The 24,147-nt window shown below is 35.4% G+C and overlaps 1 protein-coding gene across 17 annotated transcripts in view; it reads left to right on the top strand.

Annotated features, from left to right (window-relative positions):
- The window catches only part of Znf385b (zinc finger protein 385B), a 423,340-nt gene that overhangs the window by 241,465 nt on the left and 157,728 nt on the right, over positions 1-24,147 (top strand). The window contains exon 1 of one of the 17 annotated variants that reach the window (XM_087201033.1): positions 18,111-18,619. The exons of 14 other annotated variants lie outside the window; for them this stretch is intronic. The gene's annotated coding sequence lies outside the window, so the exon portion shown is untranslated. Of the gene's footprint in view, positions 1-18,110; positions 18,620-18,643; positions 18,900-24,147 lie in introns of those variants that run through there. 2 more of the 17 variants (XM_087201045.1, XM_087201025.1) reach the window with 2 other exon arrangements.

The raw sequence follows: 24,147 nt of genomic DNA, 5'->3' as shown, positions 1-24,147 counted from the left end.
ACATTTTTTCATATGTTTATTTGCTATTTCTACTTCTTTGACTGAGAAATGTGTGTTCATTTCAGATGCCCATTTTTGGATTGGCTCTTTAAATTTGAGGGGTTTGATTTTTTTAAGTTTTTTATATATTCTGGATAGTGGACCTCTGTCTGACGAACAGCTGATTAAAATTTTTCCCACATTGAAAAAAAAAATAAGTACCTCTTGTATGGTACCATACTTCAAACGTAGTTCTAAAAACATTGGTTGATAACCTGATATTTTCAAGCATCCCTATGTAGAACATTCTAATTCCAGTTTATCTCTGAGTTGTATAGTACCTTGTTATCTACAGAGTAGTTCTCAAACCCTGGCATGTGTTGGAATCACCTAGAAGACTTGTTAAAACAAAGTCTGCAGAGTTTCTGAGTCATGAAGCCTAAGATGGAGTGCAAGAATGTGCATTTTTAGTAAGTTCCCCTATTGCGGTGATACTGCCAGGACATGGGCCACACTTTGAAAACCACAATAATATGGAGCCCTTCCAAATTACAGTTCCTGATAAAAACACTTCTTGTGATCTTTGGAAATCCCTTAAAATTCAAGTGTGAGAGCCTGACCTTGATGCAATAATTTAGAAACAAATTCAGTGGCATATAATAGTATGGTTAGTATCATCCCTTTGTTAGGAACTCCATACATGAAAATTCTATTCAGCTGCTTCCATGTCTCTGTGACAACCATAAAAGTATATCAAGAATAGCTGTTGACACTGTTGCTAAAAAGTCTTAAATGTCCAGATGATTGTTGGTGGCAATGGAAGGAACACAAGCACAAGGTCAGTTAACATCCAATAACAAGCATAGCACCCATCACAGAAGTCTAATGTGTGACATTTCTTAAGTAGGACAAATTCCAGAGGAGGATGTTGATGCTACTGGCAGTTTTTATGAATTATACATGATGCACTATTTTACAATTCAACAGAAAACTGCCATTTACTTCTACAGTAAAAGGTATTATTTGAAAAATGGGGTTCTGAATGAGTAAATATGAGATGTTAAAAAATAATGGTTCTTAAGCACACTTCTCTTTGCTCTAGTTTTTGGCAGAAGACAACAAAGCTTTTAAAAGTAGGGAACCCAGCAGAAGCCATCCTGAACTACTGTTGCTCAGTGCTTCCAAATCAGCAACCAATTTTTAAAATGCATCTCTTCCATTTCATTGGCTTTTGGCTTTAGCTCCATATAACTGTATACATGTATTAGGTATTCTGCATTACTTGCCATTCACTAGAAACACAGAAAACTCACTGCCAGAATGGAATTCACCTTAGAACTCCGAATGTTACAAATAGAAATTTTCATCATGACTAGGCATTGCAGAAGTCATCTAGGAGAATTCAGTTATTTATTATTAAGTCAAATATCTATTAAGCACTTATTATATTTCAAGCATTATTATAGATTCAGGGGATAGAACAATGGAAATGTGTGTGTGTGTGCGTGCGCACTCACGTGTGCATGTGCACCCACACGCACGCACACACAGAGTCTTGACTATCAAGGAGTTTGTGTTGTAGTGGTGATGAGGTCAGTTTTTTTTGGGTTTCCTACACCTTGCTATTGAAGGACCACTAGAAGGGCATCATTTAGAAATACAGAATCTTAAGCCTCATCCAAGATGCCTAAAACAGAATCTGTATTTTATTTTATAAGATCCCCATATGATTTGTGCCCACATTAAAATTCGAGAATCACTGCTCTAGAAAACAGCCTGAAGCAGGGATTAAAGTTCTGGTTTTATTTGCGAGTGCAAGCCCAGGAGAGTAAGAATAAAGGGGAAAGAAAGTAAGACAAGGAAAGCTGCAAAGAGCAATGACTTTGAAATTTGTCTGGACGGAGCATGGCAGGTCATTCAGCAGGTGCGTTCGCTCTGCATGTGGAGTTTCTCCTTCTGCAGGCACTGTGCAAAAAAGATTCAGACCTGGTTCCCTCCTGACTCCTGCTATCTATTGATTGAGGTTTACGTCACTCAGATGCTCTTTAGGTTACAACATCTGAATCTGAAAGTGAAGAAGTGGCTGCATGCAGCCCAAGAAAGAAAAACAAAAGCAATTAAAGATTTCTAAGGGCATGAAGTTTGGATCTCAAGATAGTGTATATGTAAAATTCCATCAAGTTAACTGAGTAGAACTGAACAGAAATGGCATTGTTTGTCAGTCAGTCAAAACATGGAAAACTCTCTGCCAGACAAGATAATTCACTATAGGAGTTTAAATGCTAAGTTAAAAATTGTCATCATGACTAGGAGTCACTGAATTCTTTTTCAACTTAGTACTCCCAGACTTTGACTGGGTTTCTGCATATCTATTGTTTTATTAGTTTTTCTCTTAAGTCCATATTTCTAGTCCTGCTTCTCCACATTTATGGAAGCCTGTGGTGCACTTATTAATATCCTCTGAGTCTTAAATATGCAATCTTATCCCTGCTAACTTAGTGCACTAATCCAAAGCACACCATACACATGCCTGCTTTGATTTTATTGTGCCCAGGTCCTCATTCTTGGACAAGTCAAAAATGAAGTACAGAGACAACTAAATGAATATGGGTCAGTAAATGTAGATAAGGAGATGGTTAGAAGTATTAAAGAACAAGCCACATGGCCCACAGTGAGGCATATTCAAGACACAGGTGATACCACAGGACCCATTCTCCCAAAGTGCTCTAGTGTGAGAAATTACCACTTGGGTCATCCAGATTTCACTCAATATTGAGGCTTTGGAAATTGTAAAACTGTGATAAATATCTAAATGTCATGAGTAGCTATCTCCAAGCAATCAGTATATATTTTTCACATTTTATAATGTTTTTTTCAAACTTTCTATGATAAAGTTCTATAGAATTTATAATGAGAAACTTCAGTTATTCTTATACAATAATATATTTTGTCAAGGAAACTTAGAGCAGAATAAGGGAACAGTAGAATGACATGTAGCCATTAAATTTTGAATCATTTACTTATTTTATAGACTATCATTAAATCTCCCTAAACCCTAGAGGATGGAAAACTAGATTTCCACAACTCTTGAAAACAGAAAGGAAAACTTTTTTTTCTTCCAGAGCCAAAGAGAAGGAATATGGGAAGAGTCAGAAAGCAGGTACTGTGTTTTCTGAAGGCAATACTGTGCTGCCACATGCCTAATGAGGCATTTCAAGAATGTGATTTCCTTGTGCTGGTGAAACACAGGCACTTCTATATAGCCCTACAGTAATGAGAAGGGCCTTTAAAAACGTCTGTGTGTGATGTCAGTCAGCCCTAAACTCTAGACACCTTTTGAAGAGATACTCAGTGGAACAAGGCACTCTTAAACTTTTTTTTCTGAACAGAGTCCTTCTAAAATTATACTTGAAATTTCAGTCTCATCCTGTATGCACCAGAACTAGCAGAATGTGTGTTCCACCAGTTGACCATTTGATCAACTCTGATTAGCCTGTCAGAGGTAATTTTCTATAAATGTTAAGAGACACGGTTAGTTTTTTCCACAAGTGATTATGACTGCTAACTACTACTTATATTTCTTATTTCATTACAAAGAGAATAATCATCTTTACTAAGATTTATATGAAAATGGATCCTTACTTTCCAAAGGTGATTTATAAATCCATTCAGAATTCATCAACACTGAAAAGCCCTCCTTGCCTTGATGCTAATGTGCTTTTCAAAAGTTTTCATAGGTCTCAGGGTAGAATCTCAGGGACAAGAGGGCAAGTAGGCTTCCTTACTGTGTTTGTTGCGTTGATTTGGGCCACAAGAGAGGGTCCAAGTCTCACCATTAGTGTTTAATAACTTCAAATAAGTTGATTCAGTTGAGAATACCATACTTACAGGCATGAATTAGTAATGGCCTTCTTGCTTCCCTGCAATTACTAAGCTCATTGGATAATTGATGAAAATAAATACATTTTAAGGGATAATGATTCCTGACCATTTACTTTTCACATTAAGTCAAATCCCTCAGTAAGTATAGCTATTCATATACTCGTTTGTCACTGCACACAATATTGCAAGCATTAGGACCTGCTGTCATCATGTTTGTTAAGCAGTGAACTATGGTTTTCACTTCGATTATCCAACATGAATGACATGCTTTTAGATCCCTCCTTCATAACTGATTACCCATAAATATTCTTCTAATCCTATGGCTATTTATTTTTTAACTTCCTCATTATCAATTGGTGATAATACAATCTCTAGATTTTTTATATATTTAGAAAATGACCCTTCAAATTAGTAGACAATTTGAGTTGGTCTATAAACCAGAGTATATGACATAGATAAATTATCACAGGAATTTGTCTTGGTGCCCTATTTTAACCTCAAAGTAAATACAACTGAAAGAAAAATCATGAAGTGGTTTTATTCAGCCTAAGAGTAGTAAGAAAAGTGGCATGTGATAAAATTAAAATATTTCTATTAAAATCTGTTAACATTTAATATTTCAAAACTTTGCTGTGCATTTAAAAGTTATACTCTATGCATATGTGTTAAACGTATTTGTATGAGGCATTCAAAATCCTTTAGAGATGGGGAGAGAGACTATTATATAAAAGATTTAGAATGCATTATTCCAGTGGATATGGTACCAGAAACAAAATATGAGTACTTCTTAAAATATGCAACATGGGAAACAAATTACCCCACAGTTATGTACCTTGCTTGAAAAGAAAATCCTTACTATTCCCTTGTGCTATGGAATATAAATAGTTTTTAGATTCAGCTAAAAGGTCTGTGTAGGCACGGAGACTTAACAGTTTTAAATGTTATCATACTCATTGGAAATACAGTTTGAGACATTCCTCCTCCCCCAAAATCACTTTGACAAGGATATTATTTATAAACGGACAGAGTTTCCTCAAAAGCAGTCTTGGTATTATAATTTTCAAGACATTAAAATATGTATAAGTACTGTCATATAATTGGAACATTTATAATATACAAAAATATTTAGTTTGGATCACAGGTAATAGGACCTATAGCTAATAAGACCTACTGATATATTTATTTGCATTAGAATTTGTTTGATGAACAGAATTCAAAAATGATTATCAATATACATATTTTCATATTGCACAAGATTGTTTGGAAGTTCTTTATTCTAACTACAGTTTATCTCTTTTTTATTAATTCTGAAGTTGTAGATAATAGGGTGATTCTTTTATTAGGATAGACATTTTTTATTATTTCTTTTCAGTTCCACCCATCCTAAGATTGCTCTTTATTCGTAGTTTTCATTAGTTCTTTCTTTATATCTTTTTTTTTTTTTACAGTCTGTCCTATACTTTTATGGTTTTTTTGGCTTGGTTTGGTTTGGTTTGGTTTGGTGTGGTGTTTTTGCATTTTGGAAATTTTTCCACTTGGCTCTTAAACTCATTTAAAACAATCTCTGCAAGCTTGCTTTGATCTCCCCATAGGGGCAAGTGTAGTGAAATATTTTCAATAAAAATGTTCTGAATCAACTTGACATTAAACCTAGTCACAAATGGCCACAGAAGCGCTTCGAAATGGAGATTTGCATTTAACTTTCAATAAACTAACCATGATAGGAAAAATTTTAGTGAATAACATAGGTTACTTTTTACTTCCCCATAACTAGAGAATGACTGTAGTTCACATGAGGAGGGAGTGTGTCTGGGGCAAACATGGCCCTAAGAAAGGCTGCGTCTCACCCTGGTGACATCAGTGAGTTCTTTCAAGTAACCAACTTCTGTTAATTTGCCTGTATCAAGGATCAGCTGGAGAAGCTGTTTGCTTGACTTGGCTCATAGAATTATTGCTAGCATGCCATGAACTAGCACCCTGAGCCCTATAAAATATTATTAAAATGTAGTATGATTATGTTTTGTCATCACTATGATACAATAGAAGCTGAATAATAGTATTAATGGTTTTAAGATTCCCAGGCAATTGCTTTGCTGTTCAAATGGGAAAGAATTTCTTTAGAAAAAAATGAGACCCTGTAAACCCTAATTTAAAAGACCAGGGCTGGGGATTTAGCTCAGTGGTGCTGCCACCTGCCTTGCGAGCACAAGGTCTTGAGTTCGATCCCTGGTACCAAAAAAAAAAAAAAGACCAAAGTTTTACTCATGTATATACTCTGGACCAAACCTCACCACAAACAAATTAATATTCTGGGCTACCTTGAAAGTTCATATGAACAGCAGATAACACATATTTAATGTGTGTTGTCTGCTAAGCCCTGTGTTGAAGGCATCAGGCATGTGTAAGTGTAGCCCTTTAAAGATGGGCAATGTTATTATCCTTACTTTGCAGGTGAGGAAACTATGGCTTAGATAGACTAATGTGCCTAACGATACCCAGATGAACAACAGCAAAGCCGGATGTGAATCCACATTTGTCTTCCTTCAGTTCCACTGCTTTTTTTCCTCCTTTCTGTCCTGAAAATATTGTTAGGCAAGATCTATTAAACTTTAGTGTAATCCACATCCATGAGGAAGAAGAGTAAATAGTAAGAATCATATTGTTTAATTTCAGTTGGCTTAAAAATACCTATGGCATCATCTTGCTCCTCTTTAGAGGTATTCAAGGAAAATGTTAGCATTTTTGGACATAAAGAACTTTTAAAATACTAATCAACAATGAAAAATAAATATAAAAATGCATTTCTCTAATGAGTTATTACTGGATTAAGACATGCCTGTGGCAATGCATAAACTCTCCAGATATGTAGTTTATATTACAATGTCAGGACTTTGTTCTCTAATGTAACATTTGAACTATGACAACTTTCCCTTAAAAAATAATATAGTGCATTGAAAACTCATTCAAGTTTCCAAGACAAGACTCTCAGTTTTTCGCAATATGTAATATGTTTTCTCTTGAAAAATTACAGTGTATTTACCATTTTAGAAGGCAAAAACTTCAAGTCATTTATAACTAGATGGGCTAGTAGAAGACAAGCTGTCATGTTAAAAATGCAATTCCACTCTGGTGATCATAGGTGATTTGTTGAGCAGAATGTTTGCAATTATTGTAATATTTATTTTTAAAAAAGATTAGAGTACTTGCTTAGCAAGTGCAAGGCCCTGGGTTCCATCCCCAGCACCACAAAAAAAAGTAAAGAAAGAGAAAATAGAAAAAGAAAGCATATTGTATTTTGGTTAATAAGATTAAAAAGGTGTAATAGTAAACGGTCATAAAATGAGTTCATAAAAATAATCTGATCTTAATTGCACATTTTATTACTGGACAGTTGTGAGTATTGCAGAATTTTTTTTTTTTTTTTTTTGGTACCGGGCATCGAACTCGGGTCCTTGTGCTTGCGAGGCAGGCGGCAGAACCACTGAGCTAAATCCCCGGCCCTAATTGCAGAAATATTTTTGAAAATCTTAATGTATAAGCATATCCTTGTATGAATGTGTTCTTTCTTTTAGGATCTACTACAGAAAGGCATTTCATTTCATTTGATTCTACGTACATCTGGCATTGATGTGGCAAGAATTGTAGGTTAGGGGGCCGGGGATTTAGCTCAGTGGTTCCGCTGCCTGCCTTGCAAGCGCAAGGACCGGAGTTCTAATCCCGGTACCAAAAAAAAAAGAATTGTAAGTTAGTCACCAGGTAAAACTAGAATCATTTTGATCTGTCCCTGAAGTCTCTTCCTTGTTGACTCTGCAGCTTGTCCTAGGAAAAGGTCCAGCAGATCATGCAGATCGTAGATAGCTTTAGCAGAAGAAACAGTTAATTTAAAAATCTAAGTTGGACTAATGAATATTTTGGGGAAAATATGTTTTAAAACGGAAACTTTTTGACTATGACATTTTAATGTAGTAGTATTGCCATCTCTGTTGATTCTTTTATAGGACCCTGTAGCTATCAACCCAAGAGAATATTTATAATGGGTGTATTTCAATGTATACAAAATTTCAAGTAACTCAGAACTATACACATTGTTATAACAGTGTCCTAGATTCAGGTGGTGAATATGCATTGGAAATGGAGGAGTCTCACTTGAGCACAAGGCAATATAGTTTTTTATATCAGGTTCTATTTTGTACATAATGCCATTTATATATAAATATATATATACACCATTTATACATAATGCTATTTTATATACACAATAATACCATTATATGCATAATACCATATATATATTTAGAAACTTTATATCCTATTTACTATTATGTAAAAAGCTTTTAAAAATATATTCTACACCTGTGATCCAGTTTTATAAAGCATAAAAGTGACAATCCTAGATTATAATCAAGAAGTTTATACATAAATGAATATTTATTATTGCTTTGAGATATTTTCATAATTTTCTTAGTGAACTTCAAAATGTCTTATTCTTGCTTCCCCCATCCTAAAACCCTTACTCTTCCTCTCTCAGCTAGCAAATGAGCTGGCAGCCTCCCCAGAACTAAATACAGCTCCTAGGTGTTGCTGAAGAAATATACTTAGGGTCTCTAATACATTTCAATGGTTTGTAAGAATATGTGTTTTTGTCCTTTATATTCAGAGAAAATGATGCTGACTGAAACACCCAAGTGGGTTATACGCCATTATTCTTCCAAGAATGAAACAGCCAATGTGTTTATAATGTCACTTTCACCTTGTCTTTCTTTTTATCCACATATAGTCACAAAACTTTTGAGAAACTCAGCTGCACTTCCCCATTTCCTTCTCCAGTGGGAGTCTAAATGCTGCTATTATGTAGGAAAGCGGGAGCTGGAAATGTTTTTCCTAAATGGAACGTGGGCCTTTCTACTCGAGTGATGTGATTCTGGGAACTTTTGTTAGGTACTCACAAAATACTGGTTTATGTAATGGAGAGAGAAAAATAAATAATACAGGATTAGTTCTTGCCTTCAAGGAGTTCTCAATGTAGGAGTCAAGACTGATGTGTAAACAAGTAACACTGCAGAAAACAAGAAAACCAAGACAATTTGCTTTTGCTAATCAATTTAAATGGCTATGCTCCTTGTAGAACCAACAATAGGAATTACATTAACTCTTCTTCCAATATAAAGAATACCTTTGTGGAGACTTGAGATAAATTATTTGATCCAAAAAGATACAGAAATGGATACATACCAACATACATATTCAGATAAGTATTTGGTCATTTGGAATAGCCACATTAGGAATCTGTACAATACACTGATTAGAATATTATTAACTGTCTTTTGATTGACTTGCCTGCAGAAGTAATTCACTTTCTTGTCTAACCTGTTAGCACCCAATTTACATTTGCAGATTTTTGTTTAAAAAAACTGCACATCTTTCTTCAATTGTATTTTAGATGATATTTTAAGGAAATTTCACCTTGTTTTAAAATTTATCTTTAGTTCCCATTACCCTGGGGATAGTTTTTTAATTGAGCCCATTCTTAGAAGTCAGATTAGATCTGTTATTATACAACTTTTATGACTGCAGATATTCACTCAACAATGACAGTTGGCCCTACACTAAGTAAGCCAAACCACTAAATCTCGTCTGATCGGGAAGGCATGCACAAATGAAGACTCAGATTCCACTTAGAGTTGTTTTCATTTCAGTTTACTAAAGAACAACAAACAGCACAATCACGAGATCAAGACACAGATTAGTGAACATACTTCCTGATGCCTCCCTTGTTTCTCCTATTGAGTGTCATATTCAAAGTGGTCAACTCAGTCTATGCAGTGAACACCTAGGTATTAGATAATGTCAAAATGTCATTGAAATGGATATGCAGACAAAGCCTTACACTGTGAAGTTTATTATAGTATTTATGACAACTTTATGATATTTTTAGAATCCTAATTCGAAACTGTAAGAATGTATAATATATGATTTATGTTTGTGGTGCATCATGTCTTCACCTCCCAATACATACAGGTTTCTTTTCTAAAAAAAAGAAAACACATACTAGAAGATTGCAGATAATATACAAGTATATTGTAAATGAACTTCACATTTGACATAGTCACATATATCAAATGCTTTACTCCTTGAAAAGTTCCCTAACATGTTTTAGACACTTAAGACTAAAGCACATTAAAATCATGCCATGATGAGGAGAATATAGAACAAAGAAAATTCTCTGGTGAAATTTACAACTGTTAGTATTGGTTGTGGAAAAACTCAGTCAATGTCTCATCCACAGTGGTATCTTTCATCACAGTGGAGCAGGATACAGATGACAAAGCACACAAACACCAGCTCTACTAACTGCAGAGGAGTCCATTGAGGAGTCTTGGGCATGTCAAAAACACAAACTTATTTGAATGGATTTTAGGTTTGGTTATATTTTTAAGATATCTTCCTAAAGGTATTTTAAAATTAACTAATATTATTTTTGAGTTCACAAAACTTTGTATTTGTTGAACATGTCTTCATCCTAAACAGTCTAATTCAGAGGCACGTTACTAACCACTTAATAGCTTACAACAGAGTACATTCCAGTTACTATACCAATTATGTCTTTTTTCTTTTCTTTTTTTTTGGCTAACGTGGAATATTTTTCAAGATTCTGTCTTTGGACTAATATTTTCAGATTTTAAGCAGTAGTGAAGATGATTTCTATTTCTTCACATTGAGAAAAGTTGAATTCATTTTTTCAGAGAGTTTTGTATGTAGAGAACTTTTGTCTTGGGGACACTTCAACAGAATTTAAAGTTGAAATAAAGATGGAAAAAATCTATGGAACAATAATATTACCCAATATGTTTTAGCTGTAAGGCATAAATATAGCATATAATTCATATCTAATCTCATGAAAATTTCCAAACCACAATAATTCAATATAAGATGGTATTAAGATATCACTTTAATCAATAAGAATCAAGATTGGCACAAAGATATCTGTGCATAAATTGTATGATTGTCTCAGCTAACCACAGCAAAAGTAGATAGAAGAGACATGAAAGACTAGTGGAAGCATAGTTTCAAGAGTAAGGTTACTGATTTGGGGGAGGTAACTGTGAAGTACACAGATTGATTTTGCATTTGTAGTCACTGATCTCATCTTAAGCTATGCAACACCCATATTTCTGCACTAATATAGTATGTTTCATTTGTAAAAATAGTCAAATCAATATTTACATCATGAACTTTGGTTACAACTAAACTGTGTTAAAGTGTTGCTGTACCTTTTAAGATGGCACACTAAACTCACCATAGAAATACGAAAGTCCAACTTATGGATGATGGCACAACAAAAAGGGGAATTTGAACTTTTTCTGAAGAGATAGATTAGATACCTGAGTATTGCACTGCTAAAACTTAAAATATAGGAGTAGCTATGATTAGGAAGAGGGTAGAAGCTGGTAGAATTTTGAGGAGCATGATAGGAAAATATTAGATTTCCTTAAATAGATTCTACTTAGTGAAGATAGGGACATTAAAGATGCTGCTCTTGGAAGCTAAGTAGCTAGAGAGGTAGTTATAAGAATGAAAAGAATAGGGATCCTTGTTATATAGTGGCAAAAAGCTAAGTGGAATTGTCTCCTTCAATTATATATAAAATAGAACTTGTGAACCATAACCTGAGATGATTACCAAAAAAGTGTTGAAATGTAGCCAGTTTCTTTTACTGCTTGGAGTAAATAGAAAAGGAGAGATAAGTAAACTATTAAATAGAAAAAGAATTTGGGCTTGATTTTAGAAAATCTCATTCAGATGACAAGTGATGTAAAGTTAAAGACTGCTTCTTAAAATGTAGCAATAGGAAAAGAAAGCCAATGCTATTGCTGTGCTGAAACTTTCAACAGATCAAAGGATTAGAGTGTTTGATTATAAGAGATTAAGGTTGTAGGTCATAGAACTTCTCAGTTAGACCTTATATGATTTGAGGGTGTTGGAAGACTAAATATGGCAGAATGGTGAGTAAAATTCAGCCTAAGATCCAGAAACCAGACACTGGCAAAGAATAACTTGTGAAAGAAAGAAAGAGAAGTAGATCATTGAAAATCAGGAAGGACCTGACAGGAAAATTAAAAGTTACACACAAAAGTTTGAGAAAAGAATCACAATACAGACAAGGGAATGAAATGGTCTGGACTCTCTCTCTGGTTTCTGGCTCACAGATCATTGGGAGTGGAGCATGCCTCTACAGAAGCAAGGTGAGCACTGGGGGCTCCAGGGAGAGACAGTAGAGGACACTGGGTTAACAGTGTCTACAAGGATGGCATGGGGTTCGGTACTCCTTCCACATGGCAGGTCAACAGCTGACAGGGATCCCAGTACAGGCATCTGCCAGATTGCCAGAGATTGCTTGGTTGGGCACCATTTCAGGAAGGGGTTGATTGAACTTGGGACTCTGAACAGCTGGGAGATGGCTTCACTTCAAGGTTCTCAGTGTTACCCTCCCACAGTGACTGGGTGAGAGACCATGGAAGACAGCCACAGGTAGGAAGCAGGCTGTAAAGAGACTCCCTGAGGGGTTTTAGCTAGACTCAGTAAGACATGACCTCTGCCATCGATGGTGAGAGGCCAGGCACAGCTTGAGTTGTACTGGGTCTGAAAGTACCAGAATTGAGTTATTTGAGCCCTTGCCCTATGCTTGCTTTTAGTACAGATCTAGAGTCTGATTGTCTTTCTTATCCTACCAGTGCAAATACAAACATATCACATATTAGACATTCCCACAGCCTGGGACAAAAAGAGGGACTTCTGGACTGAGGGTTGTATCAGCCAGTGCCTGCTAGTGAAACAGAGTTAATATAAGATGCATAAATATATAAGGATTTACAAGGTAAGCATACAGTGGCCACCTGCAGAGTCAAGTGTGGAAGAGTGCAAAAGGGCTGTCTGTGTGCTGAGATCCTAAGACTCCAGTCAAAGGTTGAAGGCCTGGAGTTCACTGTTGAGTCCCTTCTGAGTCCACATCAGGAGGCTGAATGATCTGTGATGAAAGGCTGAAGTGTCTGTGCTGGAAGGTCGAAGCTTTTGCACTGGAAGCCAGGAGATGTATGTTTAAGGCAAAGGTGAAGACTGGAGCTCTTCTGAAGAAACAGCAGCAAGACTTCCTTCTTTCCCTTTTTTACTCCATTCAGGCTAACAAGTCTATGAGCTGGTGCCACTCACACTCAGGGTGAGTCTTCTGTGTTCAGTAAATCCATTCAGCCACACACAGAGCTGTACTTATCCAGTCATTGATTGGGTGTCTCTTACTCAAGTTGACACAACAATTAACTATCACAGGAGATGCCCTGAAAACTCACAGGCCATAAAGCTAGGCAGAGAAAACTATGAATTGCTAGACTCCAAAACTGTGGATTCAGGAAGGAAACCACTCATTCAAAAATACAGAGAATTATTTTTGTTTTTGGATCTCCCTCTCCTCTCCTCTCCTCTCCTTTCTTCTTTCTTCTTCACTGGTTTATTGGGGTTTGAGAAATTTTCTTTCATCCTTCTTCCTTTTTTCTTTCTTCTTTTTTCCTATTTTTCCTTCCAATTTTTCCTCTATATTATTTCTTTCTTCCTCCTCCTCCATTTTTTCTTTTTATGTGTCATTTGGTTTTTTTCTGTTTTTTATCTAATTCTGTAAATGTTCTTCTATTCCTACATGGGATTCTTTGTCTCACTTCTCTCTCCTCCTTCTCATCTCTCATTGCTTAATTTTTCAAATTTTCCTTTTATATTCTCCCATTTCCAGTCCCATATATTTTTAATAGTGTAACCATTAAACTTTATTAATCTTTTGATAGTTAGCTCTATGTTACTACTGTTGAATTAATTTATATCATTAGTGGAAGTTTGGTTGTTGGAGTTAGTACTTATTTGCTGTATGTCAGTATCTGGAGAACTGAGTATTGGGCCAATTATACTTCCTCCTCCCTTCCCAAATTAACAAAGGTGATCAGATCTTGGGACAGTGGCAAAAGACTATAGTTAGCCATGCCCAGAGTGCATCATTGAAAAGCAGAATAAAGAGACTTCATATTAACAATGAAATCTTTTCACTATATGTGCCTGCAAACCTAAGCACAAAATAAAACAAACACAATAAAAACATGAGAAAACAGGGCTACAAAATGCCTCCAAAACTCCCACCTCCCCCAAAGCCAATCTTAGGAGTACTGAGGAGGGAGAGAAAAGGTTGCACAGCTAAATTATTCAAAAGGATAACAGAAAAGATTAAAAATCAGATCAATGAGGTGCTTGAAATGTAGCACAGAATCTATAAACAAATAATGTAAGTATTAAACAAAATCTAGGAGCTTGTAGAATACAGTAATAAAAGACTAACAGAACTAACAAAATGATAACAAAACATGAATGACCCATTTCACAAAGAATTAGGTTCCAAACAGCAATCTACAAGATTAATCATTATAGAGCCAGGGATTTAGCTCAGTGGTTCCGCTGCCTGCCTTGCAAGCACAAGGTCCCGAGTTCAATACCCAGTACCCACCCCCCAAAAAAGATTAATCATTATATGGAAAGTATGGGCAGATGAAGCAATCATTGTGAGAACAGAATATAAGAATTAGAAGATAAGGATGCTTTCATAGATCAGTTACTCAGAGATACCTTAAAAACAATAAAAGAATATGAAAAATGGATCCAACAGCTATGGAACAAGTGAAAAAGCAGAAGACAGCACAAATGGCATAAAAACCCTGTTCACAGAAATAATAGCATAAAACATTCAAACATAGGGAAAGACATAAACATACAGATAAGTGAGGCATATAGTACCCAAATAGCCATGATCAAAAGAGAACCTCCTCACAGCATATAATAGTAACAATCTCAGAAGTCCAACACAGGTAAAGAGTATTAAGAGTTGTTAGACAAAAGCATCAAATCACTTGTAAAGGTAAACCCATCAAAATTACAGCAGACTTCTCAAAGCAAACCTTAAAGGCCAGGAGATCTTGGAGTGAAGTGTTTCAAGCCCTAAAAAAAAAAAAAAAAAACAACACCTTCCAACTCAGACTTTTATATTGTGCAAAGCTTTCTTTCAAAATTGATGGAGAAATAAGGTATAACAAGAGCATAACAAGAGCACCTCAAGAAGTTCATAACCACCAAACCAGCACTACAAAAAATTCTCCAAGGTACTGTAGAAAGAGACAATGAAACCAACAATGCCAAAAAATTTAATAGAATTAATATAGCAAGCAGGGTGAACAGTTAAGCAGAAAGGAGAAAAAAAGAAGGAAAGGAAACTAGCAACAGAAAAATAATGCAATGATAGGATAAGTCAATATCTTTCAGTAATAACTCTCATTGTGAATGGTCTCAATTCCCCAATCAAAAGACAAAGATTGGCAGAATGATCAAGAAACAAAGTCCAATAATATGCAATATAGAGAAACACATTTAATTCAAAAAGAAATTCATGGATTAAAAGTCAAAGCATGGAACTATGGGGTGGGACCTTCCTATTTGGGGTGGGTTGGAACCTTTCTACATGGTTGGTGGGAATGTAAGCTTTGCAAATCAGTATGGAGATTCCTCAGAAAACAAAAACCAGAAATTACATTTGAGCCAACTATTCCCCTTCTAAGTATTGCTGTGAAAGAGTTAAAGACATCATATTACAGTGACACATGCATACCCATGTTCATAGCACCACAGTTTACTATAGTTAAATCTTGGAAGCAGCCTATATGTCCATCAACAGATGAATGAATAAAGAAAGTGTGGCAGTTTATACACAGTGGAGTACTACTCTGCCATTTGTAGGAAAATGGATGCACTTTGAGACCATACTGTTAAGTGAAATAAATCAGGTACAGAAGCTTAAATATTGCATGGTTTCTCTCATATGAGAAACCCAAATATAAAGACAGAAATAAAAGATAGATAATAGGGGAAAAATTTTCCTAATGGAGCTCTTATTAATCAAAACATTGTAATTTTATTTCTGCATTTTGTGAAGTTTGTTGTATTTCATAGCTTTTAAAAGTGTGTAAATTTTAGACTTCACAAAATAGGGTTCTCTCTCCATTCATGATAATGTCAGTTTGTATTTTTTGTTAAGTAAACAAACTTTGAATGTGAAAAGAAAATGTTCCCCTAGACATCTCAACAGAGGCCAAAGAAGGGATTATATTAGCTACACAGATACAGCTTCTGTCTAATGGAGATCATGTGCCTTCCACAGGAGATATACAAGGTCCTTGAGAAAATTCTACCAGCAGGAATACTGCTAGCTTGGACTCAAAGGAACAGAAAGAGGACAAAGTGAAAAGGAGGCATTAAATAGATAGTTAGAGTTTCCTTGCAGGAAGTGAGATGATAAAGCTACTCAGCTTCAAACCTATGCTACTGTTCCTGTTAAAGGAAGGAAAACTCAGAAGGCATCACCAGTGGTCCAAAGACAAAATCAAGAACCTTTGGTTAAAAGTGAAGTCTGTTTACCACCTTAATTTGGACCTGGTGAGATCCTAAGCAGAGAAAACCCAATCAATTCCACTTAGGCTTTTGATCTTTAGAACTGTGGTATGATAAATGGTATTGGTCTAGCCCACTAAGGTTACTATTCATTTGTTATGCAGAAATCTAATACAGATATTAATAACTAGACTCAACTAAAAACACTAAAGAGTTTATTTCTTGTAATTTAGAAGATAGAACAGAGTAGTTCTTTGAGATTTTTGTGTACACTCACTCAAAATTTTTTTAATAAAATGCTTTCCTTGAAAAGTTTTTTAAATGCTATATTTTCTAGATAGTTTCTATTAAGTTATAAATGCATATATTCCGGGAACCAGAAAGTTGTCTAGTAATCTGTACTTCAAATCCATCTCTATGTACACTTAGAAACATAGGTTTAAAGTTGCTTTAAAGCCATAACTGTGCAGAGAGCATTATGGAATCTCTCTTAACTCTTTTGTATAACCATTAATATTATTCATTGAATTATTTACTGTACATAAGGATTATTATATGTCAACCTGAATCTATAGTACCAATTTAAAGACAAGGTCCATTTTGGAAGATTTTTTCTGCTTTAAAAACATCAGAACATAATTAGTTCTCTAAATGGAAAGAAATGCTGTGTTCTGTGTTCAAGTTTTTTGAACATCTTTTCCAGGGGTCGACAGGTTGTGAGAATGGCCAGCTCAACATTGTAGAACACACCAACTTGAAACATTCTGTTTTATTTAAGAGCAGCAAAAGAAAGTATAGAGAGTTATGAGAGGAAGTTATATCATATGCTAGGAATTTTCTAGAATACTGGAGAAATGTAAGTGATCAAAGTAGAAAGACTCTCTCTTAGAAGAAATTTATGTTATTTTTGTATTCTCTTTTATTCTTAATGTCTTTCTTTTTTGAATCAAAGCATTTATTGGTATATTTTAGATATATATAGTGATAACATTCATCATAGAGATTCAAGACATGATATATATCTTGCTTCTTTTTTTAATAAGGAAATTAAAAATTTTGTGTTCCCATTTTAAGAGATACTGCACTGGTCAGGGTTCACCTATAGAGAATAAATCCATAGTAGCTAATTCAAAACTGAAAAGAATTTTTTTTTTTTTTGGTACTGGAGATTGAACTCGGGACCTTGAGCTTGTGAGGCGAGCAGCAGGACCACTGAGCTAAATCCCCAGCCCCAAACTGAAAAGGATTTATAGGAATATATTAGGTGACTTACAGAATGTTTTAGATAGCTGAAAAACAAACTGCCTTTTGTTTGAGTGTCCTAAGCCTCATCATAGGACTGGGCTGCTGACTGAGCTACCCCTGCTGCACCATTGGGGAGCTTCACTCTCCTGTACCTCTGCCATCACTGCTGCATTACACCTGGTGCTTCAGGAGCATTCCTTCTTGGAACCTAATCATATCTGGAACCCAAGCAGCAAGAGTATATAGAAAATGTAGCATTTAAGCTTGCCAGGAAGGGGTGTGTTGTAGAAGGTTGACATAGCCGTGGAATAATCCACAGTATCTCCCCAACAGAGACCTCATAACTTAAGGCCTAGGATAGACATTTCATTTAGTATGGACAAATTCTCCATTATGAAGGTAGTAATAAAAAGATCAGATAAATCCAAAAGGGTTATTTTTTCTTTGAATTTTTCTTTGATTTTTTTCTTTGAATTTCCTAATGTCATTTAAAAAAAACTTAAATGAGATTTTTCATTCTTTTCAATGTAAGTTCTCTATTAAATGATTAATATTAAATTAAATTCCAATAAAAATCTCTTTATTTTCACTGGCATTTATTTTGTGCTTTTGTAAAATTTGCTTTATCATATAGTCACAGATCCACAGTCCTCTAGTCATTTCTAATTTACAGCAAACATTCACCTATGTCACGTAAGACAATAGCTTTGTGTCATAGTTTATAGAACACATTGTTGTCCTGAGATGAGTCCTACTTACGCACATTTTTTGGCATTGAGCCTTCTCTTTATCTGAACTAGCTTCAAAAATACTAAGGTAAAAAATAACATCAGCTTACAATGGGCTTACAGCAGTGGTGATAGTTTTAGTAACTGAGTCAACATTAGGCTGAGTGCCATTTGCTGGATCAAGTCAGATGTTAGGGCATTATTTTTTGTGACTTACACCAGAACACTGGGGCTCAGATATAGGTTGTCACAAAGAAGACTAGAAATCAGTAGTGGTGAATAGTCTCGTCCCTGCTGTAACATACTCAAAAAAAAAAGTAGGTATAAAATGATGAAGAGTTGGCAAAATGACTAAATTAGCATAGCTGCCATTTGAGAAAACTGGACCTTTTGAAATAGATCTGAGTAGTATTCATTAGTGAAACCTAATGGAATTAACCATTTCTAATTCTAATGCCTGTTTTGATTTATTTGTGTAACTGCCAAATTTAGTTGAAGTTAGAGCTGCTTAATAACAAATAACTAAACAAACTACTAACCTATCCCAGTAGGATAAGGGCTGAAAGGAAAGGAAAAACAAATTCAAAGCAATACCAGGTGAGTGATGTGATTTTTTTAACCTTTGCCTTCCCCAGTAATTGATCGTATTTTCTTTGGTTTTCTCTTCCTTTTTGACTGTTTATCTTTTTCAGCGTTCAAAGAAATAATGCCTGTTGTGTTACTCCCCCACCCCTAAACCCATATCTCATCATTACTCAGAGCCCTGAACATAGAAATTGTAATTTGGAGAGATGACTACTATATGTGTGCCCTTTCAGCCTAACAGCAGCAGAAGAATTATGAAGGAAGATAGCTGTAACAAAGGTGATCATTTAGCTCAGTTTGTTTGGGTCCTTCTCAGTCTATGCTTATTAATACAATCTCCTTTCATTCTCCAAACTGTCTTGGATTGGATGATAAATTGCATGATCACTCTAGTTTTTACCAAGGTGTTAAAGGATGATGTAAAAAAGTATAGAAACTTTCTCTAAAACTGCTGATGATAGTTGACGTTTTGGTAGATTTAAGTTAAATTATCATCTTACTAATAACCACAAAGATAGAGTTGTCTATCTTGGTTGTGTAGAGATTGGATCTCTATATACTCTTCAGAACTATTTTATTGTTTGCTGGTGCTTTCAAATGCTTAAGCAATTGTTTTTGTTTACATGCATGAAAATTAAACTACTCAAAATTTTTGTATATCTATAATGAGAGGATATTCTCCATTCAATAATTTAAGAAATATTGTTCATGAAAATTCTTATTTGAAATTATAGTTCAGACATATAAATGGAGATTTAATCAAATGTATTCACCATAGCTCTTTTGAAAATATTTTTCAAGGATACTATTGTTGCTAGTAATTTTGGTCAAGAAAATGTATTTAAATGGAAAATATTTGAAATGGTCAGAAAACAGAATAAAAATTAATACAGTAATTTTAAAAATAATTTAATAAACTTTTTTCATTTATCATTTCTGAAGGGTATTTTCTGCTGTGTTTCGGTGTTTAGTGTAAAGAAAATTCTTGCCTCAAACTAGGCTTTTATTCCCATTGATACCAAGTAATTCATTTTATCATAATTGAAAGCAATATTAGTATTGTTGGAAATTTAATTGAATCCTAGAGAAGTTATTCCCTTTGTCCTGCCTTCTAACTCTACAGTTTTATGGTGGATTCTATAAATAAAGCTCACTGAAAAGGCATAGGTTTTAGAGTCCCTAAGTAAGTTATTCCCATATGAAAATTCATAGTGTTCTCTTATGCTTAGTAGAAGTTGGGGGAGATTTTTGAGAAGCCATTAGGGCCTGCTATCAGTAAAATAAGACACAGAAGAGTAAAGCAGCTGAGATTAGAATTGCCAAACATCTTCCATAAACAGTTCAGACATACAGCTTTTGATTAGAGCTAACATATTTTCAGCTTACATTTTTTTACCTTGTTAGTAATTAACATAGTAGAAAAAAATCCATCTGGACCATGAAACAACAGTACATAATTCCAAAAGACTTTTTATGTGTATTTTTTTCTGTAAAAGTTGTTGTCCAAAGATCTTATGGTATACTTTTGTCCAGTTTTCTTTTCCCAGATACTATGTATTAGCATTTTTATAGGATGGAATTTGTTGTGAATTTCTCCCATTAGAAAGATGATATGGGGTTAATCACAATGTCATGCTTTCATTCGCAGTTTTTTAAATGAGGCCTAAAGAAAGGATTCGATGGAAAAAGTAGAGCCTATGTTATGATTGTCATGATTGCATTGTGTGTTTTAGCCATTCACTTACTGATATTACTAAGTTAGTGGTCATCCCTAAACTTATGACTTAATAAAAACGGCAGTTAAGTTATTTAAAGACACACTCTTTTTTTGAGTAGACATTATGTTTACCTACATGAACAACCAAAGGAAAAGGGTGTAGAGTGCTCTTAACTGTATCACTAGTGAGAGATCAACAATGATCCGAGAAAGAATCTGCCAATCTTGAGTTTTACCTTGCTTTTAAAATGATTCATTAAATGTTTTTTCTTCATAAATGCGGCTTATGTGCAAGTTTACTTTGTGTAATTTTTGAAAAGATAGTTTCTGCCCAATTTGCAGTCATAAGATACATACTGATACTGCTGTTAACATCACTCTATTTTTCATTATGGACTATAGGACAGACTTTGGGCATGCTTTTCATGAAGGAAAAAGAAAAATTCAGGGATACTTGATGTTATGACTGGTGTTTAGGAGTCCCCCCAAAGCTTCATCCTTTTACAGAAGTGGCTGAATCTAGGGTATACTTATTTTTGGTACCCCTGGGGATCGAACTCGGGACCTTCCACTTTTGATCTAGGGTATACTCTTGATTCATAGTGGGGCTAGGCCCAACGGCACTAGGATTAAGGACAAAGTAGTCTGAATAAGATAAAAGGGGCAGAAAGACACTGTTTAGCTTTCTTGTTGCTTTGCTCTCTTCCACTGCCATGAACTCTTGCCCCTCTGCCATCCTGCCTTGGAGCCAGCCAGTTATGGACTGAAACCTCTACAAACTGTAAGCTAAATAAACCCTTTGTCCTCTAACTTTGGGTGTCAGGTATTTTGTCTCAGCAACAAGAGAAAAGTAACTAAGATACTTGGAGTCACGGGGACAGAAGGAACTCTGGGGTCCAAGTTAACCTTATGGAATGGGCACCTGAAGGAGACGAGATTCAGCAGATAGCTCTGACCCTTGATGAATCATGGAAATGCTCTGCCTCAATTTATCTATTAATGAGGACAGTTCACACATTGTTATATACAGTCTAAGAGAAGAAAGAGAGAATCTATGCAAATGTCAAAGAGAAACAGGTCTTCGTTTCAAATAAGCGAGGTGGAAGCTCAAGCAGAGAGTGAACAGCCAGTCGCCTGACCCGCTACCCCTGCCAGGTGCTGAGGTCACCATAAGTTTGAACAGTCTGAAGTAGCTTTCAAATGAGCCCTGCTTTGAGTAGATTAAGTTAAAGTTTCATTAGCAGACAGCAACTTTCTAGGGATGATGATTTCTTTCTTAAGAGAGCAGCATTACCCAGGCCAACCTGGGACTCCCACTGGGTTCTGAATGTCTATGTGGGAATCACATCCTCAAAGCCCTTTAATTGCTAATTCCTATATTTTCCTAGTAAATAAAGTATATATCCTACATAAAGTAAAGTATGTTCTGATAAGAGGATTCCCATTACTGCTTAAATCAAGAACCAGTGGTAAGCTAAAAAAGAAATTCATTTTGAAACCACACTATATACATAATATAGAAAAAGTCAAGGGAACATTTTTTGTATGGAACAAACAGGAAATATACAGTGAAAGGAAAAAAAAATAATACCATAAAGGAATTTCCTGTTGTTACAAAGAAATTTTCTAAGAGTTTGAGTATATATGTATGTACATACACACACACACACACACACACACACACACACACACACACGTATGCACAGTTTCTTGGAAGGAATAAACCACCCTGAGGCTGAGATACTTTATCTTTATAATAAGTAATTGATAATTAGAAAATCTCTAAGGTCCCATTAAATCTTTGCTTTCTAGGACTGTTGCTACCATCGATCATGATAAGTAAATGTCAGTCAGGTAAAGAATTTATCTAAAAGGAAAGCTGAAATAAGCAAATAATATGTATGTAGCATTAGCATGTAAAATTCTCAAAGGGGATTAGAAATGGAATTTACAAGTAGAAAATAAAGCCACAGTCTATTAGAACACAACTACTTTCTAGAGGGTGAAGTAATGCTTACACCAATCCTATGATTGTGCTTTGAAACAACTGGTGCAGTTAAAAGTACCACATACCAGGCATTGAGCTTACACTCTGTGTACACATCATGTCATGAGACCATGTAAAATCAAGTCTAACATAATCCCCATCTTATGAATGAGAGATTATACATCATGTACAGGTACAAGCACCCAATGATAAATGTAAATATATTGTATGCCTAAAATGTACCAATAGAAGAAATTAAGCAAAAAAAAAAAAAAAAAAGGAATGAATGAGAGATTGGAGACATAAAGAGGATCATTTTGCTTGCCTAGGGTCTCTGAGTTCATGTCCCACTAGTCTTGCTCTAGGTCTGTACCCTCTCACTAAATCCTGATAACCCTGTGAAATGCCCATAATCTGCTGATACAGATAATGATTTGGGGGTTACAAGAGGATCAGAGAGGTTCTGATCTGGGAGTACATACAGACCCTGTATAATAACAAGGATATTAACCCAGGCCTTTTGAAACATATACTTTTATACCATGCTAAATTTTCCCCACTATAACTTTTGTCCTTGTGGTGATGAATATCTGACTGCTTGCGTATCTGACTATAATTAGATCTGCCTCCCAAAGAAAAATCAGCATATAACACTATCACATTAATAATAATTAATAGGCATTCACATCATAATACCCAGTTTTCAAATTGGCTGGTTTCGCAGCTTTCCATATGGCACAGCTCTTATTAGCAAAGTGGGTTAAATTCACAAACCTGCTTGTCCTCCAGTGACTAAACTGATGGTGCCTCATTGACATTCTTCCTATTAATCACGGAGCTAGAGAGGTAGAAGGAGGCTTGGTTGTTTGTAAATTCTGGGACCTTCTAGTAAGACTTATTTTTCTCCCTCTCTTTGACAAACAAGGAAGAGCTGTGGATTAAAGAGTTGTTACTACTCCTTTCGCAGAGCCTACTCATAAAATGATCTGCTTTTTCCCCAGCCTTCCTCTGTTCTCCTCTTTGGCATTCTCCTTTCTCCATGGAGGATGTGTGTATGCACAACTCTACCTGGTCTGTATTTGATAGGAGAATGGATCTTCCAGTCCCTGACTTTTGTCTTTTGGCTGATCAAGTCAGAAATTGAGCCAGGGAGACCAGAGTTAAACCCTCTACTCATTTCATGTACGCCGTTGAGCAGCTAGAGAATAGTATGATTTTTTTATTCCCTCCTGGCATTAACTCTGAGAGCCAAGCAAACAAGTAACAAGAAAATCTAAAATTAAAACTGGCACGCCTTCCTCAATTCTTCCCAAGGTGCTTTGATATGATTATTATTTAATGCTTCTTTGTCACATAAATGTATAGAGTACCAGAAAACATACAAAATTGTTACAGATAACAGAACCTGGCTTGAAAACAAAGACCAAAATGTGAACAGCACCAGAGAGGCTGGAGGTATGGGGTTGGCTGAGAGCAGGTTTTTGAAATCCTAAGATGCAGACTAATGCAGAATTCTCTCTGCAATGCTGGGCAGGGCATTTTTAAGAGTCACTGTC

This window comes from Heterocephalus glaber, unplaced genomic scaffold, assembly GCF_053883595.1.
Source record: "Heterocephalus glaber isolate CG9 unplaced genomic scaffold, H.glaber_assembly_v1.0 deba00000347, whole genome shotgun sequence".
Lineage (NCBI taxonomy): Eukaryota > Metazoa > Chordata > Mammalia > Rodentia > Bathyergidae > Heterocephalus > Heterocephalus glaber.
This window is presented reverse-complemented; position numbering and strand designations above follow the sequence as displayed.